Below are 23,056 nucleotides of genomic sequence, written 5' to 3'. Positions count from 1 at the left end.
CCCTCTGAGAAGATCCCTGTCTGCAGCACCCTTTGGTGCAGGAGAGAAGGTGGCCAAGGAGAAGCCAGCCAGGGTGTCTTGGTCCTCCTGCCCAGAGGGGTCACCTGTCACCTGCCCAGGGCCAAGTCACCTGCAGGACTTTGAAGCCACACGGACAGAGGAGAGACTGGGTCACTGCCACACAGACCAGGCCCTTGGGATTCAGCCTCCTCACCATTCCCAGCGGAACAGACTCCCCACAGAGCTCAAACAAAGTCCAGGAGGCCAGGCTGACATCTGCCGCCTTGCTTCACACCAGCTGGTGCCCTGGCCCAGGCCCCATTGAGACTGGAGAGCAGGGCCCTGAATGCCCACACCCTGGGGCAGGGGCAGGAGAGGGGGCCCCCACTACGTATTCTGAAGGACTTGTTCCCATGGCCTTCCATTGGCTGTAAGAATGTGCGTGAGTTTGGGGCACAGGAAGCTTCCCGAGGCATCCCTAAGAGCTGGCTGGACCTCTCATTTCCTTGCACCGTTACGCCTTGGAGCAGGCAGCCAACAAGGAAAAGAAGCACAGACAGCAGTAGAATTAGGAACACCACCTCAGCTGCTGGACAGAACAGTTTATCAGTAAACAGAGGCCAGTGTGATGGGAGCAGAGAAGGAAACGGCACAAGGCTCGAGATGAGGCTGGAGAGATGGGCGAGTTTCAGACCACATGTGGCTGCTGAGCTGGGTTACGAAGCATGGACTTGACTCAGGGATGGAGGGAAGCTGTCAAAGGCTGCAGGTGGGGGAGGGACAGCACCAGACCCACAGGTCTCAAAGATCCTCTGGCTGCAGTACGTAGGGAGGGCTCTCAGGGGAGGGACACGGACTTGCAGGAACGACACGGCGGGCGTGCAGGAGAGAGGTGGGCACCTCGAGAGAACCCACAAGCGCGCGTGCATTTTCTCAGTAGAAAGTTGCTCAAAACCAAACTCCTAGCCTGTGGGGGGCCCACAGAACTCGTTAAACTGCCTTTGAATAAAGGGTCTTCATACTCCAAAAGGCCAGGCAGGCTCCAGCTATAGGGTAAAATGCAAACCTCCTGTGTGGTCCTACACCACCTTCGGTGACGTGGACCAGCCTCACACCCCGTGCCTGTCTCCCTGTCCCCACCCAACCCCCTCCCCTGGGGACCATGGTGTCCCCTGCCTCCACAATGGCACAGGCTGCCCCTATGTCCAGGGTGCCCCCCTCCCTCTTGGGTCTCGTTCAGCGCCCTGCACGGTGCCTCGCACACGGCAAGCTGCCCATCGATAGGTGTTTGTTTCATACAGAGCAGAGTTAATCGCTCCCGCCCCGTGGAGCGCACACCTCTAATATGGCAGCAGGTCAACCATCTGCAATAACCTGTTTACTTACACCTCCACCCAGACTGTGTGCTCTTTGAGGGCTGGGACCAGGTCTTTTCCATCCTGGTGTCCTCACTACCTGGCACCTAGTAAGCACCCAGTGGCTGTGGAGTGAATGAGTGACGTCTGTCTGAACGCTTCCCTGTTCCGTTTGAGTGACCAGAGCCCATTTGTGCCTCTTCCACGCCCCCACCAGGCTCCTGGAGCCAGGAGCCAATCCAGGGACCTCGGGCAAATCCAGGTCCACATCCTGGCTGCACCATCTCGTGATGGCCGGGGACACCCCTTCAGTTGGAGTTTCCACTGGGAAAGTGAGGGCAAGAATAGCACATCTTCCAGTAGAAAATGGAAGAATACAACCAGGGAGTTCATGGCCAGAGGTGGCCAACGTTGAATCAGTGGTCACTGTAATTCTGGCCTCGCCCACGCCCACAGCGTTCCCCTCCCAGAATCCTCAAGCCAGCCCTTTAGCGCCTCAGAGGCCTGACCTGGAGGCCCTAGGTGTGGCAGGAACAAGAAGATCCCAAGTGAAGATAATATCCTTTGAAATTTATAAACTGATGGGTGAGAAAAGCAAAAGCAAAGGGACTCTGGCCTGGCTGGTGACAGACGGGAGGGGCCCAGCTGCCTGGGAGTGCCATGTGCACGGGTGTGGCAGGGCCAACGTCATGGGCAGCCAGGTTCTGGGTGGCCTGTCTGGCTGGGGCTGGATGGGCACCTCTGCCCCGCCAGGGCTTGAGTTTTCTGGAGCTGCTCTGCTGTTAGGGAGGGGAGCCCCTGTCGTTGGGATCCCAGACTGGCCAGCTAGCAAATGATCGCCTTCCTGGGCCTCGTAATTCTTTATTTGTCAACTAGAATAGCAGTCTCTACCTCATGGAATTTTGAAGATTAATGTGAAAGTGACCATATAACGTAACTGGGACACATCTGAGTGTGAAGGGGCCTCTGTTAATGATTACACTGGAACAGCAACGTAAACCGGCACTGCCCCCGGCACGCTGGGAGGTGCGGCCCAGTTCTGCGTCCTCCTGCCTCTCGATCACGGTGATAGCTGGCGGGCACTGGCTTTTCCTATGCCATGTAAGGCTCTCAGAGCTTTACCTCATCCGACTCTCACACAGGTAGGATTCCCTACTTCACAGATGGATCCGTCAAGGCACAGAGAGTTTACTCACGTGCCCGAGTCGCCCAGGTGGTGATACTGGAACTAGAACCTGGACCAGAGTCTATGTGCAGTGTTACGGCGCCATCGGGCCTTGGTCAAGGCTATTACCCTCCCTTCCTTTTTTTTTTTTTTTGTAAGGAAGATCAGGCCTGAGCTAACATCCAGGCTAATCCTCTTTTTGCTGAGGAAGACCGGTTCTGAGCTAACATCTATTGCCAATCCTCCTTTTTTCTCCCACAAAGCCCCAGTAGATAGTTGTATGTCATAGTTGCACATCCTTCTAGTTGCTGTATGTGGGACGAGGCCTCAGCATGGCCAGAGAAGTGGTGCGTCGGTGCGCCCCCGGGATCCGAACCCGGGCCGCCAGTAGCGGAGCATGCGCACTTAACCGCTAAGCCACGGGGCCTGCCAAAAAGTACTCTTTTTTTTTTCTTTTGTGAGGAAGATCAGCCCTGAGCTAACATCCATGTCAATCCTCCTCTTTTTGCCAAGGAAGACTGGCCCTGAGCTAACATCCATGCCCATCTTCCTCCACTTTATGTGGGACGCCGCCACAGCATGGCCTGACTAGCGGTGCGTCGGTGCGCACCCGGGATCCAAACCCGGGCCGCCAGCAGTGGAGCATGCGCACTTAATTGCTATGCCATAGGGCCGGCCCCTACCCTTCCTTCTTTTTTGAGCCACCCCACCCTGGTTCCCAAGTCAATGTGCCATAGCGAGTTCCCCTCGGATGTGCCCCCACTGGCATTTCTTCTCTCTCCTGGATGACATTGCCATTCCTCTTCCCTGAGCCCATTCCCTGGGTAATCCTGCCTGTTCACCCACCCTCAGCTACCAGCCAAGATGCCCAACCTGGGGCCTCAGCTCAGGTTTCTCTGCTGACCTCCAAACCAGCATGTTCAGGGGCCCCTGGGCATCGCTGGTGTCCCTCGTCTTGAACCAGCACACACTGGAAGGGGCTGGGTAACGTCTCCCATTGTCCGGGTACTCAGGGCAGATTATCTAGAGCAGAGGCAGAGGTGAATGGACATGCCAACATGGTCCCCTCAGCAGAGCTTCTTGTAGCTACTGGGCAGCTACGAAGGAGAGACTGTCTTCTGACCTACCTACGTCAGCATGTCACTGAGTGGATTCTCCAGAAGCAGATGCTGAGCCAGAGTTTGGGGAGTAAGATGTTTCCCATGAATGGCAGGGGAGGAAGCAGGACCCAGTGGAGGGACCAGCTGAACTGCAGTGTGGCCCGGAGAAGCCTCAGTCAAGCCGGCCGTGAGCTCAGGAGAGAGTACCCCTCTCAAGGTTGTCCCACGTGGGGCCGACGTGGTCAGGCCTTTATATCCCGCCGCATTCATTTAGGGGATGTGGATGCCCAGGAAGGGGTGAGCCGGTGAGGCAGCCCCTGTGGCCGAGGCAGACCTTGCAGAATCCCACAGCTGGAAGCTGTCTGGTGGCCGCACTCCCCACAGCTGGGCAGCAAGTCCTTCCTGGAAGGGGGTTGGAGCCGTGCATCTCCGTGTCCACACAGCCGGCTCCTCCTGTCGCTGGGGTTCACTTCTCCATGTCTGTGTGGGCAGCAGCTCCAGGATCCTGTGGGCCTTTCTTCCTGATGGGAAACTTGGCAGAGGAGGGCGGTGGGACAGTGCTGGCTGCTGCTGTTGGTCTCAGGGCTGCAAGAGATGCTCACCTTCTCCCCTCCAACATCCATTCTAAATCCCCTCCCTCCTGCCAGTAGCATGCTGGCCTCAGAGGCTCACTTGGTAGAGTGGCCCCGGGGTCACGGTCATCACACCCTTCACAGACTGGGGTCACTGCCCTCATCCATTTATAGTCGCACTCGCCCCTCTCGACACTGCATTCCTGTGGTCTTGGTCAGCAGAGTGTCCTCCAGGCCTTCCCCTGGAACCTAGTATATCCATTTCAGCATTGATTCCAGTACTGCATTTCATTCAGCATGGATGATGATTTCTTCCATGCTTCTAGAAGCCATCATTGTACCAAGTTCACACCATCTCCTGAGGTTCTTGCCAGGACACTAAATCCCATATCTCAGGAGAGCTCCAAAAGTCAATAAACTCTTCCTATCCAGTTTCATGTCCCAGCCCCTTGATCAAGCATCCTCAGAATCTAGTTCCAGGCAAACCCCTGACCCAGCCAATATTTGCTCAGCAGTTCTTGCTGCTCATCTGGAACATAGTCTCTTTTCTTTGTCATTAGGCCCAGCACCTCCCCAGGTGGGTTACAACGAGACCTAAAGGCCCAGTGGCCAGAAGAGGAGGTGGGTGGGTCCTGATGTGGGGCAAGCTGTCTTGCTGGGGAGAGGCCTTTACGTTGCCTTCACGTGGGGGAGGCCGTGCTAGCTCTTAATACAGAGAGATGGACCACACCTGCAGGTTCAGGGGAGCCTGGGGCAGTACCATCTCTGAGGACCTTCACTCGATGTCTCTATCCACAGATGTCTCCCTGCTACGTGTCAGGGGCCCACATTTCCCTAACTAGGGCTCTGACTTTGGTATAACAGACCCGCCCAGGCTGAATATTTAACCGGCTTTGAAATCCAGTTGCTCTGACTATTAAGTCCTAGACCTAGCCTTCGTTCCCTGGGCTGTCCCCTGCACACCCAAGAGGCCTGCTGACCATCACTTCTGACTTTCCAGTGCCTGTTACCTCTCAGCTCTTCCCTATTTTCTTACAGCATCAGCAGACTAGCAGCAGCCTTTCCAACATCTTCTCCTGAAGGATGCCATGTCCCCGACACCTGTCAACTCCTGGTTTGTTGCACCCTCCGGTGCATTCTCTGCCCCCACACAACATCTTGATTTCCCACCAGTGAGTTTTACTGATGCTACCTTGTCCCAAGGGCTCTTCGTGCTCTGCTTACCACGGTGACAGGCCTTCATTGTCAGTGGGCAGGGAGGATTCCCACTCCCAAGCCCCCCCTCATCTCTTGCTTTCTTGGGCCACTCCCAGCTGGGTTCTCTGGAAGCAAATGGGGACACAGAGGTGGAGTGTGAGAAATGTATTAGGGTCAACACTTCCCAAGGAGGGTGAGGAGCGGGCCTGGGCAGAGGGAGTCGCACTGTGGTGCAGCCAGCGGGAGCCCTGGAGGGAGTACCCCCTGGCAGAGTTATCGCACTGGGCTGAGAGGGCGGAGTTCATAGCCCATCTTGCTCCGGATCTGGATCCGGCCACCCCGAGAAGGGGTGACCTCGGGCTCTCTGAAGCCGAGGCCGACCCAGACAGAGCTGACAACTGGGAGTGCCGGTGACCTCACTCCCCACATCTGGGCAGCAAGTTCTTCCCTGAAGGCGGATCAGGCAGCACCTCTCTGCATCTACCATGGAGCAGTTTAACGTTCATTCATTCAACAAACATTATCTGCCAGGCACTGCTAGGTGCTGCAGACACAGCGGAGGGGAGACAAGCCTCTCTCTCTCTCTCTGTCTCTCTCTCTCGTGGAGCCCTGTGACTAACAGACTGTTTAACTAGGGAACATTCTTCTCCTGTCGATTGTGACGGGTCTGCTGTAACGTGTGAAAGAATGAGGGTACACCTCATGGAGTGCGGCTTTGGCAATTATTGCTTTAAACAACTTTACTGAGATGTGACTCACATACCGCATAATTCACCTATTTAAAGTATACAATTCAATGGTTTTTAATATATTCATAGAGTTATACAACCATTACCACAATCAATTTTAGAACATTATCATCACTCTAAAAAGACACCCCATGCAAATTAGCAGTCATGCCACGTTTTCCCCCAACTACCCCACTGCCACTCTAGGCAAGCACTAATCTACTTTGTGTCTCTATATATTTGCCTATTCTGGACCTTTCATACAAATGGAATGATACACTATGTAGTCTTCTGTGACTGGCTTCTTTCAGTTAGCATCATGCTTTCAAGGTTCCTCCATGTTGTAGCATGGATCAGCACTCCATTCATTTTCATGGTTGAATACTATCCCACTGTATGGATACAGCACATTCTGTTCATCGGTTGAAGGATTGGTGCCTATTATGAGTGATGCTGCTACGACCTTTCGTGCACGAGTTCTTGTGTGGACATGTTTTCAGACTCTTGCCTAGGAGTGGAATTGCTGGTCGTGTGATAACTCTATGTTTAACATTTTGAGAAACTGCCAGACTGTTTTCCAAGGTGACTGCACTATTTGACAATCCCACCAGCAGTATACGAGAGTTCCAATTCCTCCACATCCTTGCCAACACTTGTTATTGTCTGTCTATTTGATAATGGCCATCCTAGTGGATGTAAAGTTGTGTCTCGTTGTGGTTTTGACTTGCATTTCCCTGATGCCTAAAGATGTAAGCATCTTTTCACATGCTTATTGACAGCCTCAATAATTTTAGCTTGGAATTAAAATGGTCTGGATCAGGGATTTTCACACTTGCTTGAGCCTTAGAATTCTTTCTTCAGACGAAAGGTTACAGGAGAGTCTAATATACAAAACAAAGAAACCCAGAGCTGGGGATCCAGGTGCGTGGAGGGGTGAGAGGGAACCATGTCTTGAGCCGCTCTGCCCAGCGTCTCTCCAGAGCCTGCCCCCCACAGTGATGCCCCGACACTAAGAACTTGGGGAAGTAAAGCGAGAACCCACTAATTAGGGCAACATCACAGGATAACTGATAAGACTGGGCGGTAAACACAGAAGCATCCCTACTGGCGCCTTGAGAGACCCCAACCCTGAGCTCACCTGGCCAACCCGCGCCAGAGTTCCTGACCCAAAGACACTGAGAGACAATGAACGTTTATTGTTGTTTTAAATCTCTAAGTTTGGGAGTAATTTGTTATATATCAATAGAAAACAAATGCACAAGAATAGAGTACTATGAAAAAAGAACATTTATAGAACATAAAAGAGCTCTTGGAAATTATATATATGAAAGCAGAAATAATAAACTCAATAGATAACTGGAAAATAAAGTTGAAGAAAAGTTCCAGAAAGTAGAGCTAAAAGACAGTGAGATGGAAAATAGGAGAGAAAAGGTTAGTCCTGGAGAGTCAAACTCCTGAAAAATAAGGGTTCTTAGAAGAAAGAAGAGGGAAAACAGGAGTAAGAAAATCATTACTGAAATAGTCCAGGAAAATTTCCCAAAACTGAACTGAAATACCTTTCAGTTTCCAAGTTCAAAGGGCAAGTGCCCAGGACAATGTCTACAAGACTATATAAATACACAGAGCGAGAGGACCCATCCTAATAAGCAGAAATCATAATGGTTTCAGACCCTCTTTGGTGGAGCACGGCTTCCAGTAGCTTCCTCAGAAAGAATATGTGGAAGGTAACTTTTCTGAGATTATTAATAACTGAAAATGTATATTCCACTCTCACTCTTGGTTAATAGTTTGGGTAGGTATAGAATTCCAAGTAAGAAATATTTTTCCTTCAAAAGAGCCTTTTAAAAACATTTTGCCTACTCCGTGGAGAATGTTTGCAGGGGGCAAAGGATGGAAGTGAGGAGACAAGCTGAGGGGTTAATGTAGTAAGTAGCCCAGGTGGGAGATGGTCATGGCTGAGACTAGGTATGAGGGGGAAGACAGAGAGCATTGGAGGATCAAGGGTAACTACTTGATTTTTGGCCCCAGCAGTCAGATGGGAGTGCCAGTTACTGTGCTAGATGAGAGGGAACACTGCGTCCACCTCACCTCTCGCCTCAGGGGCCTGGGAGGCTGAGCACGCTCCGCTGGACCCAGATGCAGGGGAAACAGTACCCTCAGAGTTGGACCACATTTCACTGAGGCCAGAAAGTAAAGAGGGTTTGGTGGGGGCTGGGGAGAGAACGAGAGTTGAGATCAAGGGAGAGGAAGCCCCTTACACAGCAGAGATGAGCATATGGGAGGCAGAGGTGACCAGAGTGACCAAGTATAAAGCACTGTGGGTTCACCCACAGCAGACCTGGTCCACACTGGAGCTGGTGATGAGACTGGTTGGCTCCCGAGACTTTGACTGGCCCCTTGACATCCAGCCTTTGCCAGCCCACCCTGCGTCCCCTTCTCAGGAAACTGCTCATCCACTGGTGGGAATTCTCCTACTAAGACGACACCTGCCTTCCAGCGGCCCTCGCTCTGTGGTCTTTGATTTGTCCTCTGGTTGACTATAGTGCAGGGCACCCCACTTCTGTGCTTCCTCACTTCAAGCATTTGAAGCTTTTTTCCTGGTGATACCAAGAAATTCCATAAGCCACCAGCGAGAAGGATCAGTTCTACAATGGGTCCAAAAGACTGGGTCCAGATTTTTTAAAACTGTGTCACTTTGTTCTTCAAGATGCTCTTGCCACCTCAAAGGCCTTTATAGGGTCCCTCAGGTGGTCCACCATCACAGAGCCTTCTCGGATACCACATCTTTCTTCTCTGTTCATGTGCCCCTTTCTCCAGGAGGACCTAATTGTTCCCTTCTTTGAATTCCCTGTAGCTCTATTCATTCATTCATTCATTTGCTTTTCATTTTTTAAATTAAGGTTTATTGAGCAACCACTATGCTCCAGACTCTGAGACTTATTTATGAGCAATAAAGACATAACTTCTCTTATACTTATCTCAGACTGTTGTATTATAGTCAATCATACATTTACTTATTCATTCAACAACTTTTACCTACTAAGTGCCAGGCGCTGTACTAAGTGCTGTGCACACAACGGTGCCTAAGACACAATTCCTGATTACTTTTGGTGGTGGAGACAGGCATACTAACCGACAATGAAACAATGTGAGCTCAGATGGGTGGATGGACAGATGGACAGATGGATGGATGGATGGATGGATGGATGGATGGATGGATGGATGGACAGATGGATGGATGGATAATTGGATGGACGGATGGACAGACGGACGGATGGACGGATGGATGGTTGGGTGGATGGATGGATAGTTAGAGGGACGGATGGATGGATGGATGGTTGGGTGGATAGACACATGGATCAGGGGAGAGAACAGAGAGAGAGAGAGAAACTGGGAGGTGGGTAGGTACAGGCTGTTGAAGAATTTATGTCCACGGCTTAGCTCCACTAGACTCTAAGCTTCTCAAGGACAGAACCCAAGCCTGGCTCAGCTTTGTCTTACGCATATGCAATGCTTCACAAGTGTTTGCTGAATTAGTATAAACTTGTCCCCAGTTGTGGCCAGAGGCATCAGGGTCTCCCTTTCAAGCCTTCTCTGCCCGCACCCCAGCTGAGGCAGACCAGACACTTTGGCTCTATTTCCCTTCAGAATGATGGGGCTCCTCCCAAATCCCCCACCCCACCCCCTCAGCCCCTCCACAAATTGACCCCTGTAGGTTTAGTGGAGTTTGTCTCTCCAGATAAAGGACTGTGCGGAAGGAAACCAGAAAAGATAGTTTCACTAGTTCTCCACCCACCTTCATTCCCCCAGGATATGTTTCCAGTGAGGACCACAGTGTTCCCCAGGGCACCCCACTAATCTTCCTAATCTGCCCTCATGTGGAGCTGTCTTCTAGCATAACCTTAGCGTAACCTTCTAGCATAACCAGAGCAGAGCAAGGACACGCAAGTCAGCACGGTGTGACCAGCCCCACCCTCTGCAGTTACAGTTGCCCTCAGTGCTACAGATGCCCAGCTGAGTGCTGTGTTGGGTTCGTGACTCGAGTCTGTTTGCAGAGTGCTGGCACTCAGCTCAGCTGGCCAACAGGGCCTATGTTCTGCTCCTTTCTCTGGCCCTTGGCCCACACAACCACACCCACCCACACACAAGGGAGGACAGCTCTGGTTACAGCAGTGTGTCTATGGTTACAGGGAGGAGAGAACTGGGTGGGAGGGCCTCGCCCCATCCCCCAGGTGGCTTGGGTGCCTGAGGAACACAGTAGGCCCTGTCTGAGGTCTCTGGGAGAGCAGTTAGGGAGTTCAGCAACCCTGGTCGTCATAGACACCAGATCTTGGGGCAGCCTCACTTCCCTTCTCCCAGGGTTCACTGTCTGGTGCCTCATCAGGCCACTCTGGGCTTGTCCATACTTGTCCTGTGCACCTAAGTCTAGCCTCAGTGCCAGCCCAGCCTTCCCTACCTTGACCCCTAGGCCTGGGAAGAGAGTTTCCAATAATAGCAGCAATAGCGAACATTTGTCATCCGGGCTTGGGCCCATTGCTGCGTTACCATCCTCTGGATAAACGTCTGACACCACTGTGGACTCCTCTATTTCTTATGCCTCACATCTAAATACATCAGCTAGTCCTTTCAGCACTACCACCAAATATGATCCTAATCTGCTCATTTCTCACCATCTCCGCTGCTCCACCTGCGTCCATGGTACCATCCTCTCCACCTGCACGCTGCAAGGGCCTCCACTCTTGCTCCCAACTGTGTTCTCCACGTGGCCACCAGAGTGAGCTTTTCAAAGCATAAGCCAGATTGGGTTACTTCCCAATTTAAAGCTATGGCTTCCCATCTCCCCAAGATGACACCCCCACTCTTCACTCTGGCCTCCAAGACCTTCTGCATTCTGAGCCCTCCAGGTCTAATCTTCAGTCTCAGCGGGTACCACCACGTGTTCATCAGCTTTAGAACGCAGCTTTTCTGTTTCTCAAAAACACCCACCTCAGGCCCACCTCCTGCTTCCGCTTCCTGCGGCTCCCTTCTTCTCCCTAGACACGCTCAGCTCAGATCTCACCTATTCAGAGCCTTCACCTGACGCCGTACCTCAGATGAGCCCCTTCCCAATCTGCCTGCCTCTCTGGCACGTCGCCCTGTCGTCTGGTCTTCAGAGCACTTACCATCACTTGAAATTATTCAGTTCTTTCTTTACTTGTTTGTCATCTGTTCCTTGCCAACTTGAATATCGGCACTGAGGGCACAAGTCTTTTCTGCCTGTTCACGCATGTATCTCCAGCATCGCAAATGAGAGATGCTCAAGAGAAACATTTTTGAGAAATGAGTGATGCTATCAATTTAGATATCTTCTCCACTCTTACACCAAACTCCAGGTCAACCAGATTTTTGTAAAATATTTGTAACAGTTGTACATGGTTAAAACGTTGTTCGGGGGCTGGCCCAGTATCGTAGTGGTTAAGTTCTTGAGCTCCGCTTCAGCGGCCCAGGGTTCGGAAGATTCGGATCCCTGGTGTGGACCTACGCACCGCTTATCAAGCCATGCTGTGGCAGGCATCCCACTTATAAAGTACAGGAAGACTGGCACAGATGTTAGCCCAGGGCCAATCTTCCTCAGCAAAAAGAGGAGGACTGCCATCAGATGTTAGCTCAGGGCTAATCTTCCTCACATGCACACAAAAATGTTATTCAGCCATAAAAAGGAATGAAGTACATGCAACAACATGGATAAACCTTGAAAACATTATGCCAAATGGAAGAAGCCCATCACAAAAGGCCATATTTTATATGATTCTGTCAATATGAAGTGTCAGAATAGGCAAACCCACAGAAACAGAAAGTTGCCAGGAACAAAGGGAGAGAGGAAGGGGCAGTGACTGCTAACGGGTCTTGGGGTTTTTTTGGAGTGATGCAAGTGTTTTGGAATTAGATAGTGGTGATAGTTGCACAACTCTGTGAAAATACTAAAAACACTGCACTGTACACTTTAAAAGGGTGAATTTTATGGTAAATTAAATTTCAATAAAGCTGTTATTTTTAAAAAGTAGTACACGGTTATTATATGATTCAAACAGTGCCAAAAGGGTAAAAAGAAGGAAGGAAAAATCTTAAATCTCACACCTAGAGATAACAACTGATAACCTAGTGTTGAGTATTCTCTGTGCACACAGACAGACAGACAGTTACTCCCAATGTTTTTGAGATCAAACATCTGAAGACCATGACACACTCCCTGAGGAACCTGGGCTAATGTTAGGACCAGAGCAGGACCAGAAGCATGCTTTGCTAAGGGTTACGTCAAGATAAGGCTGTGATGATGGCGAGATGCTCTCTGGTTTAGAGACCCACCAGGCAATTGTAACATACTGAAGAATCACTGGGAATCTTACATAAATGGCATCGTATTATCGATGATCTGCTGTCACCTGCTTTCTTCAACTTTTTTCACTTGACCCTGTATCCTGGCCAGCTCTCCATGGTAATACGTGGAGCTCCACCCAACCCTTTAACAACTGCATGATAGTCCACCGTGCAGATGCCACATGATTGACTTAACAGTCCCCTTTGGGAGGCCACCTCCTCCAGGAAGGCTTTGGGGCTGCCAGTGTGGATGGCCTCCACCATCTCTCCAAGCTCCCGGTGGATTCCAGCGACCATGGGAACCCTTGAAGGTGGGGCCTGTGTACAGACAGCTGCCTTTCTCTCCTCGCCAGTATTCCTGGACTGGAGCAGAGAGCATACACTATTAGGGAAATATTTATTAAATGGACAAAAAAATTTGAATTAATAAATAAACCAAGTAGTTAAATCAAAGAGTAAATCTGACCCTGGAGCAGCTCTCCAAAGAGTCTCTGAGGTTGTGAATAATAAGCCATCTTCCTTCTACACCTGGGTAATCTTGGAATTTATAAAGCATTTTCTTGTGCATCATCTCCTTTTTGTCTTTTAAACATCTATTGAAGGTCAGTAGATAAGAAAGCATTTTTGCCCCATTTTTGCGTTGACTGAACTGAGGTTCAGAGACGCCAAAGCTCTTCCCTAGCTTCCCCAGGCCTTCAGTGTGCCCCCACCACTGTCTCCACGACTGTGCTCACTGTGCAACACTGATAACCTAGTGTTGAGGAGTTCCGGTGGGTCTTCCCTGAACGACAGCCACCCTCAGAAGTGCAGCGGCCGTGTCGTAAGGTGGGTCCTGACTCTGCAGGCTCCACCATTGCGCCCCAGAAACTGAACAAGTCCACGTTTTACAATCCTGACCTTGCAGTGACTGACCGTCCCCAGTCCAAGCCCTCCTCTCGCCCAGCCCCTCCTCTGGCGTTACAATGTGGCCTATGGAGCAGGGCTGCGCCGGGAGCCTCCTCTCCCCTCACACGGTCCTTCTGAGGACGTGGCTCTGAGCGAGGCCGGCAGGGAGGTGCGCTCTTCAGGCGGCAGGTGGTGTGGTCCACGGTTAGAAACTTTCATCGCAACCTCACAGAATCGGTTTATGTCTGTTGATATGACAACAACACAAAGGCCTTAAAATTTGTGGATCCTTTTTTTCTTTTCATTTTTCTAGTAATTCATTTTTATCACGTTTTGCAACAGTATTAGATTAGAAAATCCAATCAAAACAAAACAAACTGGTTCTTCAGCATGAGTCATTTGAGAAGCTCTGGTCTGGAAGCCCCGCTGGTGTCCAGGCTCCGGGGCTGGGCTGACAGCTCTGCCTTAGGCGGCTATGGAATCTGTGAGACTCCAGTTTCCTCAGAAGAAAGGGGGTCATGATAGTACTTGCCTCGTAAGGTTGTTGTGAGCATTAGCTGGGACAACGTATGCAACACCCAGAATAGTATGCTGTAACCCTCCCTCCCTTCTGCTGACTCCAGGATGATGTTTTCTGAGAGAGGAGAACCCAGTGGCAGACAGACATGCAGCAATAACGGCCAGAGACAGGTGGGTTCAGGGCTCTCAGTGGTCAGGGAAACAGCCAGGAGGGCTGGGAGCCCTTCAGAGAGGGAGCAGAGCAGGCGGAGGAGCCTCCAGGGGCCTGGTTGGAGGAGGCCTGCCTGACTCGGTTGGACCTGAGCTCCTCAAGGGCAGACACCCCACTCAAGGCAGCTCCTTGGGCTGGCTCCTCTGCCAGTCAGCTTCCTGGGGTCCCTTGTGGGAGGCCCACAGGCTGCTAAGTGACTACAGGCCACTGGGTGTCCGAGGTGCCAGGAGTGGAGGGAGGCGGGAAGAGGGAGCCACAGCGGCCGTGGAGCAGTGGCTGTGGGCTGTGGCCTCAGCAGAGGTGACCGCTGGGCTGGGATCCAGGGCACACGGGGCAGCAGCAAGACTGCCTCCCCAGGTCTGGTGACAGGCCACACGGGACTACGGCACTGTGGGGTTGTAGGAGGTGGCAGTGGGCAGTAGGCCATGGACTTGGAGGAGATAGGCTGGGGGCAGAAGCAGAAACGAGTGGCTAGGAGACTGTATGGATAGTGGACGATGTGACCAGGGGATACAACCCCTGACAGTCCCTGGGTGGTGGGACCCTTCACTCAGGGTGGTGAGGAGCCCCCAGCCCCAGGCTCCCCAGAGCCTAGCCTCAGTGCCCACTTAGAGGAAATGGGAGTTCACCCCAAAGCTCTGTGGAGGAAGCCATCACCACAGTCTGTACAGGTCTTTGACTAAAGGCGGGTGAAGGAGGAATCCAGGTAACAGCATCCCAGGATGCTCTGGGTCACGTGCGGGGGCTGCAGGCCTTGGCAGAGGCATCCCCAGTGTGAAGCAGGCGGGCTGGCCAGGAGTTCTCATCCATGGGCACGTTGGGCCTCTGCCTTGCACAGTAGGACCCCTCAAGTAGCCCCTGGTGGTCTTAGAGCTGAGCCTCCGTCAGCTGACCTCCCTGCCTGAGAGGCTGAGCAGGGCTGGGAAGGCGGCGTGGGTGCAGATCGGCCGGGCAGGAAACTGTTTGGTACCCTGACTGTTCTGGTGAAGGGGATGGCAAGATCATCTGTGGAGAACTGAGGAGGCTGAGGCGCAGGAGCTGGAGGAGAGGGACGGAGGAGTGTGGAGGGAGCGTAAGGGAGCTGACCGGCAGCCCCCCCACGGGGATGCCATGGACGGGTGGGTACCATGGACACAGCAAAGGGCGAGACACGCAGTGGGTAGTCAGTACACACAGCACTGGGCGACTGAGTGTCTAGTCATCACTGTTGAGAGACACAGAAGAGACCAGTGGGAAACACATCTTACATGAACTTGGGCAGTTAATCCCCTCTGTAGGAAGAAACTTCTCCTGACGACCGAGTCCTGCCAGTCCAAGGCCCCGAACCTACCTAGACCTACCTAGACCTGAGGGCTGCAGATGCCCCGGGGGCTGGACACCCAACCTCTCTCTTCCTTTGGGAGAGAGGTTCTGCCTCCTGATTCCCCACCAGGCAGCCTCACCTGGCACCTTCCGCTCTCCCCTCGCCCGTCCCCTAGCCTGCCCTCTCACCTGGCTCCTTCCACCACTGTGAACCGCATGCTCACTCTCACTTGCTCAGTGACCTGACTGTGGAACAAAGCCCAGAGTGGGGCAGAGCCTCCCTGGTCACAAGGCAGGACTGAGCCCAGCTCCAGTGCAGCCACTGCGCCCAGGGCCTCACGTCACCGTGGGGTCCCTCGTCAAGGGGGCGAGTGGCTCGAGCGCGGATCCTGTTGCCAGTGCGACTCTGTCTCTCCCCAGACCTCAGTTTCCCCCTAGGAAATGCCCACTGAGGACCAAGAGTCTCCAGTCCCCTTGCCTCTGGTGTAGCTTCCTGGACCTCCCTGCGGAGGGGACCCCCTGGAGGCATCGCATCCTCCTGGAGTTGGCTGAGAATCCCTGGCCCAAGGCGGCAAGAGCCCGGCAGCAGCGCTGCCCTGGAAGGAGCAGAGCTTGCTCCCCAAGGGCCTGGTCGCCTGCCAGTGCTGCTGCCCGCTCCCCACCCCCAAGAGCTCTGCCCAACCTGTCCTACAGGTGTGTCTGGCTCGGAGCCAGCAGGGCCCAGGGCCCAACTCATTTACGGGAAGGAAGGATGTAAACAGAGGACAAGGGGCGGGTGGAGGACAAAGGCGACCTGGGCCTTTTGTTTGCACGTCACTTGGCCCCAAGGCTGCTCACCTCACATGCCAGGGGGGCTGGCACCCAGGGACCTGGGGACCTGCCCACCCAGGGGCAGCATGCAGGGCCCTGAACCGCTGCCCACCACCTCACCCCTGTGCTCTTCATGATTCCCCACACCCAGGACTGCCCTTGGCCCACCTCTCCTCCCTCGCGCCCTATAGCCCTGTCTCGGCCCCGCGCAAGGCCTTGCCGCTCACCCGCAGCCAGGACATGGCTGGAGGCGTGCTGAGTCATTGGTCAGAGTTTGCCACGTGGCTCCTCAGGGGAAGGAGGCACTTTAGGTTTCATTTTGCCACTTCAAGGAGTTGGGGGATGAAGAGGACGAAGGCTGAGGGCCTCAGCAATCATCAGCTATGAGCCTGGGTAGAATGAGGACAGTAATACCACCGACCTCTCAGGGTTAATCCATTTGAGACGCTTGTGAGTACCTGGGCCGTAGGACGTTCAAAAACCCCATGCATCCAGCAAACATTGATGGACGGTGCATCGCGTTCCAGGTGCTCTCCCAGGGGCCGGGGGACATAAGTGAACCAAAGAGACCCTGGCCTGGCCACCGTAGCCTCCACTCTAGTGGGCAGGGGCCAGTCAACCAGAGAAATGCACAAATAGATGGTACACCAGAGAGTAGTAAGTGCTGAGGGGGCGATAAGGCAGAGGGTGTGGGAGTTGCCAGGTGGCCTCCCTGAGAAGAAGTAATTTGAGTAAAGACTGAAGGTAGTGAGGGAGGATCCTAATGATCCTCAGGGAGAACCTCGGGGCAGCACTGACGCAGACGGGTGCCACCGCCCAAGGCCTCGTGAGAGCTTCTTGTGAACTGGAGCTAGAGGAGCCTGGGAGGTTCTGAGCAGAGGAGAGTCATCCACTGACCTGGGATTTACCCAGACCCCTCCAGTTGCTGGGTTAGGAACGTGTGTATATTATCATCTCTAGCATAGTATGTATAATAGTGATATATTATTATTAAATGTTAGCTATTAGTTTAAAATTTTTTTCAAATGGTGGTACAATATGCACGGCATAAAATTTACCATTTTCACCATTTTTTAGTGTACAGTTCAGTGTCATTAAGTACATTCACATTGTTGTGCAATCATCACCATTATCCATCTCCAGAACTTTCTCATCTTCCCAGACCGGAACTCTGTCCCTCTCAAACAGTAACTCCCCATCCTTCCTCCCCCAGCCCCCGACAACCTCCTGTCTGCTTTGTGTCTCGTGAACTTGACTATCCAGGGACCGCATGAAAGTGGAGTTGCTCAGCATTTATCCTTCTGTGTCTGCCTTATTTCATGCACAGTAAAGGAGAGCCCATTTAAAGGGGAAACGCTGGAATAGATTGTCGTGTAGAAGGGCTACATGTGTTGCCACGGCCCGGGGTGACTAAAGATGGGTGATAGGCTGGGGAGAGAGGACTTCTCACTCAGCCCGTCTTCTAAGGACAAGCCCAGAGCCGGATCTGCCGTGTGGGAAATGCAGGGACCATGTTGGGAGCAGGAGGAGGAGGCAGTGGAGTGGAGCAGGGTCAAGCGTGAGCTCCTTGTCCAAAGAATCCACAGGTGTTACCTGGCTGTTCTGGGAGACTGGTCTCCCAAAACCCTGGGCGTAGGGCTGCCATCCACTCTGTACAGCCCTGACGGGTAGCCAATGGCTCAGTCTCTGGGCGACACCTCCAGAAAGGGTCCTGGCCCTGCTCCAAGCCCCTGCTGCCGTTCTCTCCCCCCAGTCTGATGGGGCAATGCCCTGGCCAAGGCAGCCAAGGGCCTTGGAACTGCTGCAGACCCAGAAACATCCAAGAAACCAATTGGAAACCATGACCAGATGTCCCACATCACCAGGATCTGAGTCAGTAGGGGAGACACTGCAGAGGGCAGGATCCGAGCAAAGGGAAGACTGAGGCTGGGAAGTCCCCAGGGACGTGGCTTCTGGGATGGGAACAAAGCAAGGTGCTTCCCACATGGGGAGGGAGGCCGATCTCCCCGGAGGATCGGGTCCTGGCAGAGTCCCGGCCCAAGGTCAGAGTGGGCAGACTCCTGGCACCGTGACCTCCAGGCCCAAAGACCAGAAATGTCAGGCGTGAGGTCTCTTCCGAGGAGCATTCACGGCCTGGTCTTTTCTAGTATATGTGCTGCTGTGCTGTGGTGCTCCATGCTGAGGGCTCTCCCGCTTCAGCAGGGGTTCAGATTCCTCTGTGCCTCCAGCCATGCAGGCGATCGGTAATGCTTCTGACTCAGATTAGCTCTAAGCAGCAGCCAAGTCTCACCCAGGGGAGCAGTTACAGGATGGCATCCCTTAATCCACGGATTATAAACTCTCCAGCAAAGAGATCGGCTCCGTTCTGCTTCCCGTAGATGTGATCATCAACTCTGACAGGTTTTATTGCATTTTCATCTTTCTCTCATGGGGTTCTTTTAAAGATATATATATATATAAAGATAAATGCATTCTATTCTATTCTACAGAGATATATTATATATAATAAAGATACATAATCATGTGTATATGTAATGTATGTACAATGTGTGTATATATGTAATGTATATATAATGTATGGAAATATATAACTTAACTTTATATATTTATTTTTTTAATCCAGAATCTTGTGATATTTCCTGAGAAAAATTCCATTTTCTAATACATAATTGGTATTTGCATTGCTGGAGGACCATTTACCAATTCCTACAGCCAGTACACATACTTCTGAAAACAATGGTTACACGAGAGCCACAGGTGTCTTAGAAAGTAGTTCCTTTTTAAAATTCACAGCAATCATAAGAACCCTTCTTTTGAAAAAAGACACAATTCAAATGTGAATGGAGTCTTCATGGAAGAAAAAGTGGTCCAGCCAAATTCCTTTCTAAGCAACACTCCCCGGGAGAACAACATCCCTTAATGAGAGGATTCCATTTTTCCCCAGTCAAGACCTCGCTGCTCCAAGTTGCCCACTCTATTCCAATATTTTATTTCTATTCCTGGGTCCACTTCTGTGGTGGGAAGCACCTTTGGTGTCAAGGATAGCCTACAGACTAACAATGGAACAGACAGAACGCTGAGATCTTAAGTGGTAAAAAGTATTTTTAACATATGCATCCTATGTCTTGGTTTACATGCAAATATATACTTTTTGAACAATGCTGGATGAGTAAAAAGCCACTGAAGCTTACGCAAAACATAAAGTGAGCTTTACTGTCAGGAGACCTCCATACCATGTGTGTATATACACCACGGACACGTTTTTACAGTACTCACGGGTGGTAACGCAGACAATAAAGCAAGGCCTCCAGGCACACCAGCCCTGGCCAGTGGGTCCCCTCTGTCCCCTGCCCTGCTGACGTGCTGCCCAGGCTGGCCTTTGAGTCTCTGCGCCCTGGCCGCTGGCCCTCGGGGCTGGTTAACCATTCGCTCTGCTCCAGGGTGAGGTAATCCGACCTCCCCAGGGAGAGGCGAGAAGCTGCGGGGAAACCAGCCGGGCCTGCACGGCAGGGCTGACGTCACCCCACTCCAGGCCAAGAGTGGGTGGGGGGGGCTGTCCTGAGCTAAGGGCACATTCCGGACTAAAGTTACACACACACACACACACACACACACGCACACACACAACCTAGGCTGTCTGGTGGAAACCCCCGGCCAGCCCCAGGGCCCCGGCGCAGCAGGAAGAGCCTGCACTAAAGGAGAGGGAATTCAAGAGCCCTTCCACCCAGTCTGAGGGCCGCTTGTGGGGGGGCAGGCGGTGCAGTGGCGAAAGTGGCTCTGCAGAGGGAGGACGCCCTGAACGAGGAGTCTGCAGACCCTTAGTCCTGGCTCTGCCATACCACACCCATGCCCACTGGGTGCCCCCTGCCCCGTTCCCCAAATAAGGACACACCGTTAGCCCCTTGGGCCCTTCTCTCTGTTTCTGAGTCCCTACCACATGCCAGGTGCTTTCTTTACATAGACCATCCTGTTTAATCTTCGGAACTACTCCAGGACGTGGATATGCATATGAGCCACTCTTCAGAGACAGGAAAGTTGAGGCATGGAAGGGAGGCGCCCACCCTAGGAGTAGCCAGCAGCAGAGGCTGCTGGGGCCCCCCCTGGCAGGCTGGCTTCTGCGCTCTGAGCCACAGTGCCATCTTGCCTGCTGCCCCCATACTGTCGTCTGCCAACCTGGCATCCGATACCCTGCCTTCCCTCTCGCTCTGCTTTTTCATACCAATTCCTTGCAAACCCCAGTCCCTGTCAGCTCTGAGAGGAAGACCTGAGATGAGCTGGTTCACACAGTTTCCCCGTGCAGCCCAAAAGGACAACGAAGAAAAGCCTGTCAGTATTGAAGATGCCAACATTTCTGCTGGTCAGAGCTAAAGGTCCTGGGCCATGCCAGAGGTCACCAATTAGGAGGTCAAAGCTGACAACTAATGGCCATTAATTTCTTTGTGAAGTATGAGGTGGGTACATTCATGTATTCAGTAAAATATTTGTTGATGGTCTTCTATGCAGTGGGCATTGTGAACAAAATGGGCAAAATGCCACCTCCTCGTGGAGCTTACACGTTCGTGGGGGAGAACGACAGTTAACTGATAGATAAATCCATACACATGTGTCCAAGGTGATTAATACAATGGAGAGATAGGCAACAGGAAGGTGGGTGAGGAGTCCTGCAGGGCTGGGTGGGGATGGGCTGCAATTTAATGAGGGAGATGGGTACTTCACAGAGGGGATGAGATTTAAGCAAGACTCAAAGGAGGGGAGAGACTAAAGCATTTGAGTACGAGGAGGAGGACTCCAGGCAGACAGAAGCTGCAGTTCAAAACCCCTGGGGCAGCAACGTGCCCAGCGCAGTGAGGAGGGCTGTGCCTGGAGCAGAGCAGTAAGAAGTGCCATCAGAGAGGTTGGGGAGCCAGCGGCATGGGGCGTCACATTCCACCGGGAGGACCTCAGCTTTTCCTCTGAATGAGAAGGAAGCTTCAGAGGTTTTGAGCAGAGGATTTATGCGATCGCAAGCGTGGGAGCACAAAGAGAAATTAGGAGACTTTCGTGTTAATCAAGATAAGAGAGCAGGTTCACAGCAGTGGAAGCGGGTGCAGTGTTGGCTTCTGGATGTAAAGACGACAGGACTGGCTGCCAGATGGAAAGTGAAGTGTGAGAGAAAGAGAGGAGCCAAGGGTGATGCCAGGGTTTTTGGCTTGAGCCATAGGAAGGAAGCTTCCCTTTTCCGTGGGAGAAGTGTTCAGAGGGAGCCCGGGAGTGGGTTTGAGCTCTTGGAGTTGGAGTCGCGAGTAGAGGCGTCACACAGGCAGCGGCACGTGCGAGTCTGGGGTCAGGGAGCCGTCCGTGCGTAGACGGCATGTGGCGATGGGCTGAGTGAGATCACCGTGACGGGGAGTGACCAATACTCCGACGTCCAGGGTCGGGGGCAGGAGGCACCCAGAAGGGAGGCCAAGGAGGAGTGGTCCCTGAGGTGGCGTCCTGGCAGCCAAGTGGAGAACAAGTCTCGAGGAGGAGGACTTGATCAGTGGTGTCACGTGTGCTGCTGGATCAAAGAAGAAATGAGGCTGGCACGTGACTGTGGGATTTAACACAACGAAGGTCCCAGTGACCATTGACAAGAGCGTTGTCAGCAGAGGGGGAGCAAAGCCCGACTGTGTGAGTTGAGAAGACCACAAATGGAGACAGCTCTTGGCCATCAGGGGACGGGGAACCGGCAGGGGCTGGAAGGGCATGTGGGTCAGGAGAGGGCTTTGTGAGTTTCTTCAGATGGAAGAAATTAAAGCACATTTACATGCCAAAGGGAATAATCCAGTCAAGAGGGAAATTCTGAGGACACGAGACCTGCTGGAGCACTGCCCTTGCGTAGGGAGACGGTAGGGGACGTGGCGCAGGAGCGGAGAGCTTGGCCTCGGACAGGGCAGACAGTTCCCAGAAATAACAGGACAGGGGACAGGCGCAGGCTTCGGACGCTGGTAAGAGGGTGGGCGCAGTGGTGAGAGGTGGCGGAGTTCTATTTCCCTGGCTTGCATTTTCTCAGTGAGACGTGAGGCAAGTTCTCCTGAGGGTGAGGAGCCGGGAAGGAAGGAGGTTCGATGAGAGATGGGAGTGAGAGTCACTGGGGAGAGGTGGTGGATTGTCCCGGAACCCTGCTTAAACCAGGGTTTCTCAACCTCAGCATCACTGACATTTGAGGCTGGGTAAGTCTCTGTTGTGGGGAGCTGTCCCGTATACGACAGGACACTCACCCTCCTGGCCTCCACCCACTGGATGCCAGCGGTGCTTCTCCCCAGTTGAGACCATCAGAAGGTCCCCAGACCTTGCCAAACGTCTGTGGGGTGGTGGCGGGGGGCAGCAAAACTGGCCCTGACTAAGAACCACTGACACAGACTGAGGACCGTCCGTGTGGCTGTGAATCAGCACTGTGCCGACTTGGAGTCCCCTGAGGGTGGCTTTAATCAAGGTTGTGGTCTTGACAAGAGCGAAGGACAAAGTAAAAGGAGGTAAGAGAGTTGAGGGTTTCTGAAGGAGCGATTACGACTGATCATGGGATTGAATCTGGATAAAGAGGGAAGAAAGATTATCAAGGGGTGAGGGGCAGAGAGAAGATGGATCCGTGAACCAGAGACCCCAGTGGGGCTGAAGGGGAGCGGGGGCTGGAATCCTACAGGGGGGAGGGGCAAAAATGGGAGGTGGTGGTCAGAGCAGGACGTGACGATCAGGGTTTTGGTTATTGGTAACGTCTATGGCACGGCCATGGGGGTTGGTAGCTGAGTTAACGGGCAAGACAGGACCACTGAAGCTTTAACAAAGAGTTTGACAGTTGCATCCCTGACGTCATCTTTGGACCATGTGCCCTGGATT

Source organism: Diceros bicornis, chromosome 38 (assembly GCF_020826845.1).
Source record: "Diceros bicornis minor isolate mBicDic1 chromosome 38, mDicBic1.mat.cur, whole genome shotgun sequence".
In the NCBI taxonomy this organism is placed as follows: Eukaryota; Metazoa; Chordata; class Mammalia; order Perissodactyla; family Rhinocerotidae; genus Diceros; species Diceros bicornis.
Note: the sequence above shows the minus strand (reverse complement) of the source record.